We start from the raw sequence: 16,538 nt of genomic DNA, 5'->3' as shown, positions 1-16,538 counted from the left end.
TTATGTTTTTCGTGTGGAATGCCTGTTGATTTTTTTGTCAAGAATCCGTCCGAATTGTAGAGAGATAATCGTTTTAAATCGTCCTTTCATGATATGGTATGTTTTGCGTGTGGCGGTGATATGTCTTTTTGTGTTTACAAAGCGGGTAAGGGAAACTCCCAACTGGCGGAGATTGTCGGGAGCTCTCGCCAGGGAACAGACTACCCGGAGACCAACCCCGCTTCAGAATTTTAAAAAGGGCGGACGACAGTGCGTGTAGTGTCAAGTTAGGTGTAGGGAAAGCCGAGCCAAAAAGTCTACATCAATGGAAGCTGGAATACGAAGCAGCTAGACAACGGATTTTGTGCGAAGAATTTCTCGCTAGGAAGAGAAGTAGAAATTTTTAAAAGATAATGAATATGCGAGCAAAGAAAAAGAACATGAGACGAATTATTAATAAAATAGTAGCGACAATTGTCACCATGAAAGGCGATAACCGTTTCTTTGCGCAGATAAAGATCGGGGATAGGGATGTCGTAGCCTTGCTGGATTCAGGTGCTGGCGCGAGTTGTCTAGGTAAAAATTATGAGAAGCTGATAGAAGGCAGGGAGGATAGCATCATCCCACTGGCCAATCAAAACATACGCACAGCCAATGGTGGCGAACCGCCAGCGGTTGGTGCTATCGCTCTGTCTGTCTTCTGGGATGGAATATATAAGGACCTAGAGTTTCTCATCGTACCAGGCCTCCAGCAAGAGGTGTATTTAGGGGTAGACTTTTGGCAGGCTTTCGATCTGAATGTTGTTAGTCGTGGGGTTCTATCGCATCCAACTCACACTGGCGTTGCAGAACTTGTACTCGCCGAGGGCGACTTATCATTTGAAGCGGTACAGCATGTTCTGACAAGAGAGCAGAGTGTGGCGTTGGAGAAGGTCAAGGCGCAGGTTCCCTCATTTGCGGTCCTAGGTTTAGGGAAAACTAATGTGGAGGAACACGTAATAGAAGTCACAAATGAAAACCTCCCAGTCAAGCAAAGGCATTACCCTATATCACCAGCGATCCAAAAGCTAGTTTTTGAAGAGCTCGATAGGATGCTTGGTTTAGGCGTGATAGAGGAGAGCAATAGTAGCTGGAGCTCCCCTGTGTCGCTGGTGATAAAGGGAGAAAAGAAGCGTATGTGCCTCGACACACGAAAGATTAGTGAACGCACCATCAAAGATGCATATCCACTGCCAAATATCGACGGGATCATTAGCCGACTGCAGAACACTAGGTTCATTTCGGCAATTGATTTGAAAGATGCCTTTTGGCAGATCCCACTCGAGAAGAAATCTAGGGAAAAGACAGCATTTACAGTGCCAGGGCGTCCCCTATACCAATACACAGTCATGCCGTTTGGAATGTGTAACGCAGCGCAAAGAATGTGTAGACTTATGGACAAGGTTATACCCGCTTCTTTACGTGATTCCGTGTTTGTGTATTTAGATGATTTCTTGGTATGTTCCGTAGATTTTTCGTCTCATTTATGTTTGTTGGAAAAGGTCGCTAGATGTTTACGTGAGGCTAACCTTACCATTAACGTGGAAAAGAGTAAATTTTGTTTTAAAGAAGTTAGGTACTTAGGTTATGTAGTGGGCGATGGATGCATCCGTACCGATGCGAACAAAGTTGCTGCTGTGAGGGATTTTCCCGAGCCGAAAACACCAAAGCAGCTCCGACGGTTTCTAGGGATGTCAGGCTGGTACCGTCGTTTTATTCAAGACTACGTAACCGTCGCAGCTCCGCTGCACGACTGTCTCACTAAAGACAAAATAAAAAAGTTTACGATGACTGACGAGGCTAGAGATTCGTTTGAGCGACTAAAACAAAGCCTGATTTCGGCTCCCGTACTGGTACGCCCTGACTTTGACAGACGATTTTATATCCAGTGCGATGCTTCGACAGACGGTGTGGGCGGGGTACTCTTCCAGTTGGACGACGAGAACAGCGAAAGACCGATAGCTTACGTTTCCGCAAGATTGAACAAAGCACAACGAAACTATAGCATAACCGAGCTAGACTGCTACGCGGCAGTGATCAGTGTGAAGAGATTTCGGCCGTACGTCGAAGGGTTGCCGTTCACAATCATCACCAATCACGCGAGTCTCAAATGGTTGACGAACCAGAAAGATCTTTCTGGGATACTCGCGCGATGGAGTTTGAAATTGCAGGCATACGATTTTGAAATAGAACATAGGAAAGGAGCACTTAACGTAATCCCAGATACACTGTCGCGAGCACACATGGACAAAATTAAGCTATCTGACAGACTAATGGACATCGACTTGGACTCACCATACTTTAAAACGGAAGAGTATGATGAACTTAAGAAAACTGTGACAGAGAATCAAGATAAAATACCAGAGTTGTGCGTATCAGACGGGTATGTCTATAGACGGACTCAGTTTAACCGGGGGGACGATCTTCAGCAGGACAAAGCCTGGAAACTCTGGGTGCCGTCGGAACTGCGTGCAGGATTGGTGGAAGCCTCCCAGAGCTCACCTTCTACTGGGCACGGAGGCATCCATAAAACGTTAGCCCGAATACGCGAAAAATACTACTGGCCTGGTATGGTAACAGAGGTTCAAAATTATGTTAGGGAACGCGAAGTCTGTAAGGGAAATAAAACCCAGAACTCTTTTCACAAACCACTCATGGGAAAGCAACACGTGACTGAGAGACCTTTCCCACGTTTGTTTATTGACTTTATGGGCCCTTACCCACGTGCGTGTGATGGTAATGTGTATGTGTTTGTTTGTCTTGACCATTTTTCCACGTAAAGCCACGTCTGTAGATGTTATTAAGTTTTTGGAGAAAGCGGTTTTTCACATCTTTGGAGTCCCAGAATACATCCACTCAGATAATGGCAAATAGTTTGTATCCGATGTTTTTGCAAAATTTTTAGAAAAGTATGGCGCAAGACATATCCGGAATGCATTCTACTCTCCACAAGGGAATGCAGCGAGAGGGTGAATCGCTCAGTACTATAGATAGTAAGATCCTTCATTAGAGAGAATCAAAAGAGTTGGGATAGGGGCATCAGTGATGCGGCCTTTGCCCTATCCTTTGCCCTTACCGATGATGCAACATGGCACGTCTTATGAAGTATGCCGCATATTAGGCACCGTGAAAGATACTGATCTACAGATAGATGCGCGAGCAGATAGATTGCAAGGAATTAGGGACTCGATAATGAAGGAGCTTAAGTTAGCACATGGGCGAAGTCAGAAAGTTTAAAACACCCGATCCAGGGATGTGAAATTCCGAATCGGACAAGTGGTATATCGCCGAAATTTCAAACAGAGTTCACAAGTAAACAACTATAATGCTAAGCTTGCCCCAAAGCAAGTAAAGTGCGTCGTTCTTAAAGCGATCGGCAACTCGATGTATGAACTCGGCGATACCAGTGGCAAGAAAGTCGGCGTATACCACGCTAAGGATATTTTTGTTGCTTAATTATATGTTGAATGTTAGTTTTGGTGACCTATGTTAAATGTAGATGTGTGCAACGTTTTCTAGCTTTAGTTTTAGCTTGACCATTAGAGTAATTATTTATGCAATTATTTATTTCTTTGACCATGTTTATAGTTGACCTTATTTATTCATTTATTTATTGTTTTTTATTATTTATTTATTTATTTTTATTATTATTTTATAGATGCTGTGATATTTTATTACTAACATACCAAAAATTGTGATATAGATTTAGGTAGATAGATATCTGTGATATAGGCTTAAATACTTACCAGTGATATAACTTTAGATTTAACCCGCATGCCATTCTAGTCATTAATATAAGTAGATATCTGTGATATTAGGTTAGTAGTAGAAACATTTTTTTATTCCGCGTGCTGCCCTTATACGAGTTAACATAAACCCTAAATAATCAGAAGAATAGGCAATAGCCCGGCTTTAGGTCGTGGGTCGAGGCCACACGTTAGGCGTTTGAAGGTAGCTTTAGGACAGACTGCGCTTTGATTTTTTTTAACGCTCACGCTCCATGTTGCATGCAACACCGGCGGTTGCGAGCCTGTAGCGGCAGCCTGTGGGTTAATGCGATGGTAAGGATGTTCAAACATTTACGTATGTATCTGTGTGCATATACCGGCATAGCTACGTTCACATGTGTTAGTAACTGGTAGGAAGCAAACACTTGGATAGATGCTCGAACACGTATCTGTTAGTATGCGTGAAGTTAGTTCGTGAAAGTTTATATCCGTCTTTTCCCGCCAAAATAGGATTGTATGTATTGGTGTCTTTCGTTCTTGAATGAAAGTGGTGAGAAAGAAATGCTTTTGATTTATGGGGTACGACCGCCAAACGATTGCAGAGAACGTCTCAAAAGAAAAGTTGACTTAAGTGAGTGCGGAAGCAAGTTTTAATTATATATATTTTTTTGCGAAAAAAAAAGTTCGCGATTTTTTTCATAAAACCGTGCTAACGGGTAATTTAGCGGAATCCCAAGGAGGAACCGGGAGCCCATACCCTGCTTGACAACATCCCCAGGTGAGTCCAGTGAAACCTCTTTCCCCAGTCCATGGTGCATGTGGACTAATAGTGAAAATAAATTTAAAAAAATATTAAAAGTGGAAATTAATTTAAATAAAACTACATACCTACAATCAATAAAATTTAGTGAAATAAAGGAAATTATATACAGAGATAAAATTAAGTAAAAAATTTAGATAAAATAATGAAAGTTAAAAATATAATAAAATTAAAATAAATTAACTAAAATTATAAAATAAAATTAAATATAAAACTAAGTAAAATAACTAAAATTACATACATAAATAAATAAAGCCAGATATTTAATAAAAATCTATTGGATAAAATCAAGTAAAATAAATAAAACCAAATGAATGAATAAAATGACATAAATAGGTAAAATGAAATAAGTAGATAAAAGTCAATAAATATAATAAGGTCACATGCACCCTAATGTCTTCCTCTGCCGCCATGACCCCAGTCCCTAATATTCTTCCCCTTTACACATCTAGATTGCTGTGCAAAAGTTTAAGCCTTCCACCATCACAAGCCACAAACGCAAAAAGAAAGCGGGGTAGTATTTATCAAGAAGCCTGCCACTTCTGCACCACCATCAAGAGTCATAAACGCACAAAAAAAAAGAGGGGTAGTATTTAGTATCAAGGAAGGGGAAGCATACAGACGGTGCCAGGCTATACGTCAAAGGGGTAGAGGGGCATCTTGACGCTCCTGTCCTGGCACCGCGATCATTAACTTGAGCAGAGATTGGAGGAGGAAAGCAAACCCGAGGAGAGAGGCCAAGAAGGGAGCAGAATAATCCGTGCGCCGCGGTCGGAATTTACATTGTTTTCATTTGGACTTTTTTTAACTCATTAGAGAGTTTTTTTTGGTTAATTTTTAATCAGTATATTTAGTATTTAGCCGCACTATTGAGTTTTGCATTTTTCTTTTTTTATTATTCAATATTTTTTTATTTTTATAATTTTTTATATTTTTTATTAGACGATTTGGTTTTTTTGGGTTCACCGCATTGACATTAATTTTTAATTTGTTCATTTGTTATTCAAGTTGATCTTAAGAATTTTTTTGTCAATAATTTTTGTATCACCATAAGGTTGATAGGTAGCTTCTAGTTTGTTCGCCACATCACCTTTTTTTGTTTTTTTCATATACCAACCTATGTACATATTCATATACGTACATAGATACACATATGTATGGTACCTGGCCCTAAGCCCTATTGGCCCGCATTTTTTTCTTTTTGGGTTTCTTTGTTTTGTCTAAATCACCGCACTAAAATTTTCTTTCTGTATAATTTTTTTGTTCGCCTTTCCCACTTGCTTCTAGATTTTTTTGTTTTCCTTTGCTTTTTTGTTTATGCTTCTTACCAGGCGAATGAAATTTTTTTGCTGTGCAATCGCCAACTCTTTTATTTAGTTTTTTTAATCATTTGGTTCTTTCCGTTTACATTTTTTTATAAGATATCACAAATTGCTTTATTTTTTTTGTATTCACAGTCTAAATCTAATCTATATATATAAAAAGAAGTGTACATTTTGATTGTCACTCCATAACTCGAGAACGGATAGAACGATTGCCATGAAATTTTTAGAAAGATACAGGAAGGAGAGATGATGGTTAGTTGATTTTGAAATCCCAAATCGGTTTAGCCATTCTTGAGTTATGATTTTTTTTTTAGAAAAAATTCAAAATTTGAAAAAAAAGTTTACATTTCGGTCCGACCTAACGAAAAAAATCGATCCAACCTATTACAAGTTAATTTCATTGACAACATACAAATTTTAAACAGATGAACCTGTCCAAATGCAAATGTTTATCAATCACTTTCTTCTGATGGTAACTATTATACAAACACACACTCCCACTCATCGCACGCATTCATGCTTTTGTTGTACAACGTAACGTCACCGTCTTCGCTTTTGTTTTTCGCTTTTTTTTATCATTTTGCTATTATCGCATATTCCTCAATGCACTGCACTCCCACTCACTCCCACTCCCACTGCACTCCCACTGCAGCAACATAATGCACACTCGCCTGCACTAATATTACTTTGCCTATATACTCTTCGCACTCATCGGTTATTTTGTCAACATTAAATAGCAGGACTTTTCCATGGAAAATACCTAAACATAAATTCTGCTGCCTAAATTGAATTTTTTCTTAGCATGTAAGATCATTGAATTTGTAATCGTCAAAGAGTTACGACAAAATAAAGCCATATAAACACCAAATTTCGTTTGCCTATTGATTTGGCATATACATAGATGTAGAAAACGCTCTACATTTCTCCAACTATTATTAATTTAAAAAGTGATTTTAAGTGTGTTTAGTGCAAGAAAACATAGTTAAAAAAGATTTTTTCCATAATTTCATCATATGCATCAAAATGCCACCAACAAGACGATCAACTATAGGTCGACGTATGCGTAATTCTACCTATAGATTTAATCAAAGGAGAGCGCAAAGTGTAGAGGAACGCTCACAACAAAACCAAGTACAACAATTAAGAAACGCACGTCGTCATAGATCGACAGATCCAAATCCATTAAATCCAGCATCGAGACGAACGACACGACTTTCATCGTCGTGCTGTGCAAGAGATGGAATACGCTGCTTTCGCTTACAATAGCGAAAATGATTATATTGAACATGCCAATATTGGTGGAATGACGGCGAGATGTCCACATTGTGATGCAGCCAAATTTCAGGGTGAAACGCCTGGCATGTGTTGTGCTAATGGAAAAGTGAGACTACCAGCATTTGAATCTCCCCCCGATCCACTTCATTCATTCATTTTTGGAACGTCGCAAACGTCTAAGCATTTTTTGTCTCACATTCAAGAATACAATGCGGCATTTCAAATGACTTCTTTTGGTGCGACCAAAATTGTAAGAGACAATTTCATGCCGACATTTAAGGTAATTACTTCATGCGGAATATCATATGAAAATTGCGATCTGAGCAGCAATTTTTTTGATGTGTTCAAGAATTCGTATCCAGTATCTAATTACATTTCAAAAAAATATTACAGATTCAAGGTCAGATTTATCATCGAGCTGGATCCTTATTGCCGTATCCTGATGCTGATCCTCAATTTTTGCAAATCTATTTTATCGGAGATGCAAATTGTGAATTGGAACGGCGTTGTACAATTGCTGCGCATGCAAGACGACAAATTGTTTCTGAACTTTAAACCTTCTTACATCAGTACAATGAATTAATTCGATTGTTTAAAACCGCTCTCGATCGTGTGCCATCTGATGATCACAGAATCGTTATAAGGGCTGACAAAACGCCCTTTGGAGAGCATGCGAGACAATTTAATGCACCAACAATTGATGAAGTGGAAATTGTGATTGTTGGAGACCAGTTTCAATCTCGCGATATTGTGCTACATCGAAGAAATGAAGAATTACGGCGTGTTTCAGAGCTTCACCGCAGCTGTGATGCATTACAGTATCCATTATTGCACTGGAAAGGTGACGACGGCTATCATATCAATATACGAATGATAGATCCACGAACCGGTAAAATTAAATGAATTCAATTTAATATGTATTGTATTTATTTCATAACAAGAAGACATGACTTCAATTTACTGATAATGTATTCATCATAGGTCGTGACGTACAAAAACAGTTAGTGCAATGAATTATTATTCGTATAGATTCATGATTCGCCCACAAGAAGACAACTTTATTATGCGATGTGGCCAACTTTTCCACCAATACGTTGTTGACATGTATGCGAAAATTGAAGCAGAACGCCTTAATTATCTTCGATTCAATCAAGCCAAATTACGATCGGAAGAATACATACACTTGCGAGATGCAATAGTGAATGATGGCAATGTTAATAATATCGGACGTTTAACAATTTTACCATCGACATATGTTGGCAGTCCGCGCCACATGCACGAATATACGCAAGATGCAATGTCATACGTTCGCAAATATGGTCGTCCCGACCTATTCATAACATTCACATGCAATCCACAGTGGTCTAACATAAAAAACAATTTATTTGATGGTCAGAATCCAACAGATCGGCACGATATAACAGCACGTGTATTTCGACAAAAAGTAAGAGCACTGATGGATTTGATTATCAAATTGCGAACTTTTGGGGAGGTGCGTTGCTGAATGTATTCGATTGAATGGCAAAAGAGAGCGCTGCCGCACGCGCATATCTTGATATCGCTGGTTCGTAAAATAACACCCGATCAAATTGATATCATTATATCAGCTGAAATTCCAGATGAAATCAGTGATCCAGAATTATTTGAAGTTGTCGCGAAAAATATGATCCATGACCCTTGTGGTCAGATAAATATGAATTCGCCATGCATGATCGATGGAAAATGTTCAAAACGGTATTCAAGAGCATTAACTTCTGATACTATTACAGGTGCCGACGGATACCCGTTGTACCGACGTCGGTCACTGGAGGATAATGGCCATACAACAACAATTAAAATACGCAATCAAGACGTTGAAGTTGATAATCGTTGGATAGTGCCTTATTCTACACTATTGTCAAAAGTATTTCAGGCTCACATAAATGTTGAGTACTGTAATTCTGTGAAATCGATTAAATACATTTGCAAATATGTGAATAAAGGCAGTGATATGGCTGTTTTTGGAGTAGCTGGTGACAAATCGCACAATATCAAATGGGGCGCTATATTAGCACTAATGAAGCTCTTTGGAGAACTTATTCATTTCCAATTCATAAGCGATATCCTGCTGTGGTTCATTTGGCTGTTCATCTTGAAAATGGCCAGCGTGTGTCTTTTACCGATGCAAATGTACAGCAGAGAGCAGCACAACCACCAGCAACAACATTAACTGCATTCTTTCAATTGTGCGAAAGCGATAACTTTGCCAGAACGTTGCTGTATTCATATGTAACGCATTATTTCAATTGGACTGCAAAGAAATGGCAACGACGTAAACAAGGAACACCTCTTGATGGCCATCCGGGTGTTTTTTTGCAGATACCATTGGAAGATTGTACACAGTTCATCCAAACAATGCAGAATGTTATTATTTGCGATTGTTGTTAGTAAATGTTGTTGGGCCACGTTCATTTCAACATTTGCGTAGAGTGAATGGTCATTTATGTATGACGTATCGTGAAGCATGCGAGCAATTATGTTTGCTTGAAAATGATGCGCATTGGGTTTTAACACTTCACGATGCATCGATTGCTTCTTCTCCACATCAAATACGTATCTTATATGCCATAATCGTGTCAACATGTTTTCCATCAAATCCTCTTGAATTGTGGAATAAATACGAAGATTTTATGGCAGAAGACCAGGGATGCACCTTAACGTTAAGCTAATCGTTTATCCAAAAATTTCCACCGTTTCCGTTGAAACACTTCGAAATATTATCGATAAAGAAATTATCAAGACAAATTGTATCTCGTTTTTAACCGAAACGAAAAGCTTTCGTTAACGTTAAAAACGTTAACAAAAACGTGATACTTTATGTTTGAATTGTGTTGGCAATGCTATAGCCATGGTGAAGCCGTAAGGTGGTAACAGCGAGCGGACATACACACACAAACTCCATGTAACTTGTTCGTGTAATTCGTTGGTGGTAATGTCAAAAATACTCTGAGAAATGTTCGTACTGTCAAAATTCGTGAGAAAAGTTGCAATCAGATTGGCTAATGCTTTCACCTTAAATGACTCCGCCATCAATCAGCTTTGCCAGCATAGTTTGAAATTAATAAATCAACATAAACGATTTGATTTCGTTTTGATATGGCAGAAGACGAAGCAAAATCATTTCGTTAATTTGACGTTCTTAACGTTAATAAACGAAACGGAATGACTTTGTTTCATTTATTAACGTTAATTGTCGTTGGTTAAGAGTGCCTGCAGAAGACTATTTGATTCGAATGCGTCATCACACAAGAAACACTGATTTCATTGGAAATGTATAATGAGGCATTGATAGCGATTGAAGATATGTGCCTTACGATTGCAAATAAAGGATTAGGACAATTAGGTTTGTCACCACCCAATCGTCCAATACATAATTTATTTGATCGAGAATTGCAACGTGAACAACAGTATGATCCCAATGAATCGCCAACATTTGTGAATTTGAATGTTCCTAAATTAAATGGCCATCAAAAACATGTCTATGATACCATCATCCAAGCGGTACAAAATGAAGTCGGTGGATTATATTTTTTGGATGCGCCTGGTGGTACGGGAAAAACATTTGTGATATCACTCATTTTGGCAGCCATTCGATCGCAACGAAAAATTGCATTGGCACTTGCTTCGTCGGGAATCGCTGCTACTCTATTGGATGGTGGACGAACAGTGCAATCTGCATTAAAATTGCCGTTGAATGTGCAGGTATGCTTATATTTATTGATTGATCACTTTAAAATTTAATCGATATTAATTAAAATGTAATTATTTTCAAATTAACAGGTGATTGAACATCCCACGTGCAATATTTCAAGAAATTCTGCGATGGCAAAAGTTTTGCAATAAGCAGCAATTATTAAATTGGATGAATGTAATGATGCATAAAAAATCGCTGGAAGCATTACACCGTACAATGCAAGATCTACGTCAGAATCAAGAAATTTTTGGTGGTGCATTAATATTATTGTCAGGGGATTTTCGACAAATATTGCCTGTGGTTCCACGATCAACACCGGCGGATGAGATCAACGCATGTTTAAAGTGTTCTCTTCTGTGGCGACATGTGCAAAAATTGACATTGAACATAAATATGCACGTTCAATTCCACAACGACCAATCTGCAGATCGGTTCTCGAAGCAATTGTTAGATATTGGCGAGGGAAAAGTTCGAGTCGATAAAACAAATGGATTGATTACATTGCCGAACAATTTCTGTACGATTCTCCAATCAACAGAAGAGTTGATTGAAAGTGTGTTTCCAAATATTGTTCAAAATTACAGGAATCACAATTGGTTGAGAGAACGCGCAATACTGGCACAAAAAAATGTACACGTCAATGCAATCAATTATCAGATTCAATAAAAATTGCCAGGTGCAGTGACATCATATAAATCTGTTGATAGCGCAATGAATGCAGATGATGCAGTGAATTATCCAATTGAATTTTTGAACTCTTTGGAACCACCTGGTATGCCACCGCATTATTTGAATTTAAAGGTTGGCTCATCAATTATTTTACTGCGGAATTTAAATGCACCAAAACTGTGCAATGGCACAAGATTAGTAGTAAAAAAAATTGATGCCGAATTTAATTGAAGCGACAATACTGACCGGAACAGCGAAAAATGAAATTGTACCCATACCACGTATTCCACGGATTCCAACAGACACGCCATTTGAATTTAAGCGTTTGCAATTCCCAGTGCGTCTATCATTTGTCATGTCCATCGATAAGGCACAAGGACAAACGCTTCAAATATGCGGATTAAATTTGGAGGAGCCGTGCTTTTCACATGGACAGCTATACGTGGCCTGCTCATGAGTTGGAACTCCAAATTGTTTGTTTGTGCTCGCTTCCAATGGGCAAACTAAAGATATTGTATATCCAAATTTTTTGGATTGACATTAATAATTTTGAAATACAATGCATTCATTTCATAAAAAAAATTTATAATCTTTCATTTCTTTTTTTGGTTGGTTGCTACGAAGTGCAACGGGGTCCGCTAGTAACTAATAAATAAATAATAAGTTAAAGGGAAAAGTAAATAGGGGGAAGTTTTTTACTGTGATTCGGACCGCGACCGCGTATCCGAATGACAATAAAAGTGCCAACAGCAGGTTGGAAAAAAAAGGTTCCAATAGAGAATTCCCTTGTAGGCATACGTTCCCTGATGTATGCGCTCTTAATTTTTCAGCTACCTCTCTCTTCGACGCAGGCGCCTTCGTCGCTGGATTGATCGGTAAGTGCCAATATATGTCACCTTTTTGTTACATTACGTACAAATAAATACACGTATATCGAACAATTGAATTTTGCTTTGAAGTTAGTGAGAAACAATAAGAGTAAAAAAAATACAGTGGCGGGTCGATAATCCCTACCCTCAGATTTAAATTTTGATATCTTAATGAATTTTAAACGTAACCTTTTTTTCTTTGTTGAGAAGTTGATTTAATTTCCCTGATCCACGGTATTTATGCCCATACATATACATATCTATTTGCATATATATATATATTTATTTGAATTCATAGTATCAGAATAGTTCGATATTTTTTGCTGTAGAATTTCCTTTTTTATGGTAGACATAAGGTCATTTATTAAATACCCTCTGTATTTAAAAATTTCTTTTGAATTTTTCTGTCACTCTTAAGTTTAAGTAGTTTTAGTTTATTTTTGAATAAAAGTTCTGTTAAACCTTCCGTGGAAAATTACGCACTTTTCTGTTCATCTGATTCTATGGGTTGAAATTCTAACAACATGATAGGCTAGGTGAGAGTTAAATTGGTGTGGGTGTTGCACGAGTGCAATGTAGGGGATGTGGGTGTGAGGCGACTGTAACAGACTAGACAGGCTAGAGACATGGGACCGTAACGGACAGACAAATGTCAGGCAAAGGGGACGTTGCTAAATTTAGGAGCCACAGCGACGTCCAAGGCTGCGTCAAGGTGTTACGCAGGGTGTGAGGGATAACTCCACCTGACACGGACGGACCTTTTCTTCCAGCTTTGCCTTTTTCTCATACATTCAGGCATGAACCCCTTTTATTGTTTGTAGAACTGAAGGTAAGGCGGGTGAGCAAAAACTCACCCCACCCGACGAGCTAGCAGGGGCTTGCCAGCATGCCAAATGCCACCTCCGCCTTACCCCAACAGTCAGTTATGCAACACAAGGGCGCTCCCACTCATACCTACAATCTCCGTAGTAGAGTCGGGAGCAATGCCCAGTATCAGCCCCTGCCCCCATCTTCTTCCCCCCTCTTTTCCGGCAGCAATTGTGTAGGTCAGGGAAACAGACTCTTAGTCCGTACCTCCCTTTGTACCGTTTTCCAGCACAGAATATATACGTTTGCGACATCCGCTCAATGCAGCTCCTGCCATGGACGGTGCCACTTTCCTAGATGTTCTGGTCTCCGCGACGGCAACCCCCCCGACAGGTTTCATTGCGCCATGTTGCCAGGCCGCATACCCAAATACACCGGGTACCCCAATGCCTACCCAAGGACGTCTAGTCCCAGGGCCTCAACAGCAATCGCGTTCTGGCCTTCCACAACCCAGGCGTAGTCACCCGTCACTCCCAGAGTGACGACGTCTCCCCCTATGCACTTCAGAATTCTGCAGTTAAACTGCAATGGATTAACTGGGAAGATCACGGATATAGTCGACTTCATGAAGCGGCACAACATCCGCATTGCTGCGATTCAAGAAACTAAACTCACTGTTCTGGGTATAATGTCCACAGAAAAGATCGCGAGAGCGGAAATGGAGGCGGCCTCGCGTTTATCATACACCACATTGTGCAATATCATATATTTGATCCCGACATCGACCGCAGGGACAGTGTCTTAGAACGTCAAGGATTATCTGTCCGGTCAGGCGATGCAAATCTAGAAATCATCAACATCTACATCCCTCCTGTCACCTGTTGGCCCAGTGGATACCGCCCTGATATCAGCGGCGTACTCACTGGAAACAATCGCATTATCTTAGGCGATTTCAATGCCCATCACGATCTATGGCATTCAAACTTGCGGGTGGACAGTAGGGGTGAGATGTTAGCGGATCAAATAGAAGAAACGACGTTCTGCACTATAAACGGAGACGCCCCACACGTATGGTAGGAAGCTGTCACAGTTCGCCGGATATTTCAAACGTGAGCGCAGAACTCGTAAACTGCGTCAACTGGCAGCCGATGGTAATATTGGCATCCGACCACCTGCCTATACTTATTTCACTCGAGCGTCCCGCCGACTTCATCGTTGCAGAAAAACGCACTTTCATTAACTTTAAAAAAAGGAAAGTGGGACGAATACAAATCCTTTAGACAGCCGCTTTGCTGCCCTCCCTATTCCAACTGATGCCCGCCAAGGGGAGCGTGCTTTCCGCAAGGTCATTGAATTAGCCTCGTCTTGTTTCATTCCCGCAAGTAGAATTCCCGAAATTCGGCCCCACTTCCCGGCGGAGGCCGCAAGTTTAGCGAGAGAACGTGACCTTATAAGACAGCTCGACCCCGGCGACCCCCAAATAAGGGATATAAACCAACGCATCAAATTGCTTGTGGATGAACACAAGCGGACGAAATGGGAGGAGCACCTAAGCGGTTGTAACCTCTCTGCCGGTGTAGGTAAACTTTGGTCCACCGTAAAGTCCCTATCGAATCCGTCTAGGCACAATGACAAAGTTTCCATCGCCTTTGGCGACAAAGTGCTGTCGGATGCGAAAAAATGCACGAGCGCTTTCTGCCGACAATACATAATGCATTCTACGGTCGACAAAAATAGACGGAGTGCCAACAGACACGCACGTAAACGTAAGTTCAGCGCGTCACCAATTACCATCACCGCCAAAGAGGTTGAGGATGCCATCGGTCATGCTAAACCATCCAAAGCAGTGGGCCCAGACGGCATAGCCATGCCGATGCTTAAAAGCCTGTCCACCTGTCTCTTTCCACCTTTGTCATACCCGAAAAATGGAAAATCGCTAAGGTGGCCCCGCTACTGAAGCCTGGGAAACCAGCTAACATAGGAGAGTCATATCGCCCGATATCTCTCCTATCGCCAGTAACCAAGACGCTTGAAGGCATTTTGCTCCCCCACTTCAAACGAAATTTGCAGCTAGCCTGTCATCAGCATGACTTTAGAAAACTCCATAGCACCACCACCGCGCTGAATGCCATTAGCACCCAGATAAATTGTGGTTTAAATCAGAAGCCCCACCATAGAACAGTACTCGTAGCACTAGACCTATCAAAAGCTTTTGATACGGTCAACCATAGCACGTTACTGCAAGACTTGGAAGGGTCTAGCCTTCCCCCATGTCTTAAAAGGTGGACCGCAAATTATCTGGGTGGTCGGCAGGCATCGGTGCAATTCAGAAACGAAATATCAAAACCAAGAAGAATTAAATAAGGGGGTGCCTAAGGGTGGTGTCCTATCCCCACTTTCGTTTAATTTTTACATATCAAAACTATCTTCGCCACCAGAAGGAGTTACTATCGTTTCTTACGCCGATGACTGCACAATAATGGCCACAGACCCGGGCCCAAAGATCTATGAGCTTTGCAACAAAATAAACGGCTACCTCCCTGATCTCTCCAGTTTTTTCGCCTCGCGAAACCTGGCATTATCACCGACTAAATCATCCGCGACCCTATTTACAACTTGGACGTCCCAAATGTCGACCATTTTGAACATCCACGTCGATGGCACTACGCTACCGACTGTCCTACACCCCAAAATCTTGGATGTGACGTTTGATGAGGATCTACATTTTGGTTAGCATGCAGCCGCAATTGTTCCGAAAATCCAGAGCCGTAATAAAATCCTCAAATCCCTTGCTGGCAGTACTTGGGGAAAAGACAAAGAAACGCTCATTACCACATACAAAGCAATTGGCCAGCCGTTTGCGTGCTACGCGTCCCCTATATGGTTGCCAAGCCTAAAAACTACCCACTACAAACATTCATATCAATGTCAATTTTAATACAAGAATAACCGAATCATCACAAAACAAAATAGACCTTCTCTATAGCAATAGCGGTGATATCGAAATAAAAAACTTGGAGAATCAGAGAATATCAGATCATGAAACAATTTGTATCAAACTTCCTGTACAAAAAAACTACAAAATGAGAGTGTATGATAACCGCTTATGCTGGGACAACTATACGTGGAAAAATTTATTAAATCATCTTAGGAATTATAATCTGGCCAAACTTACAAACTGTGACATCGATGAGAAAGTCATGATAATAAATAACATTTTGGAACACGTAATGGATACGATAATATTTGAAAAGCAAGTTCAAATCAAACTAATGAATAAGTGGTACGATCGTG

The 16,538-nt window shown here is 40.2% G+C and overlaps 1 protein-coding gene and 1 pseudogene across 5 annotated transcripts in view; one reads left to right on the top strand and one right to left on the bottom strand.

The window, feature by feature from the left end:
• The window catches only part of SREBP (Sterol regulatory element binding protein), an 801,341-nt gene that overhangs the window by 734,194 nt on the left and 50,609 nt on the right, over positions 1-16,538 (bottom strand). The gene's annotated exons all lie outside the window — the stretch shown is intronic.
• On the top strand, positions 8,830-9,874 carry LOC137252794 (uncharacterized; annotated as a pseudogene).

This window comes from Eurosta solidaginis, chromosome 5 (genome assembly GCF_040869045.1).
Source record: "Eurosta solidaginis isolate ZX-2024a chromosome 5, ASM4086904v1, whole genome shotgun sequence".
NCBI lineage: Eukaryota > Metazoa > Arthropoda > Insecta > Diptera > Tephritidae > Eurosta > Eurosta solidaginis.
Note: the sequence above shows the minus strand (reverse complement) of the source record. Positions and strands in the feature narration are given on the sequence as shown.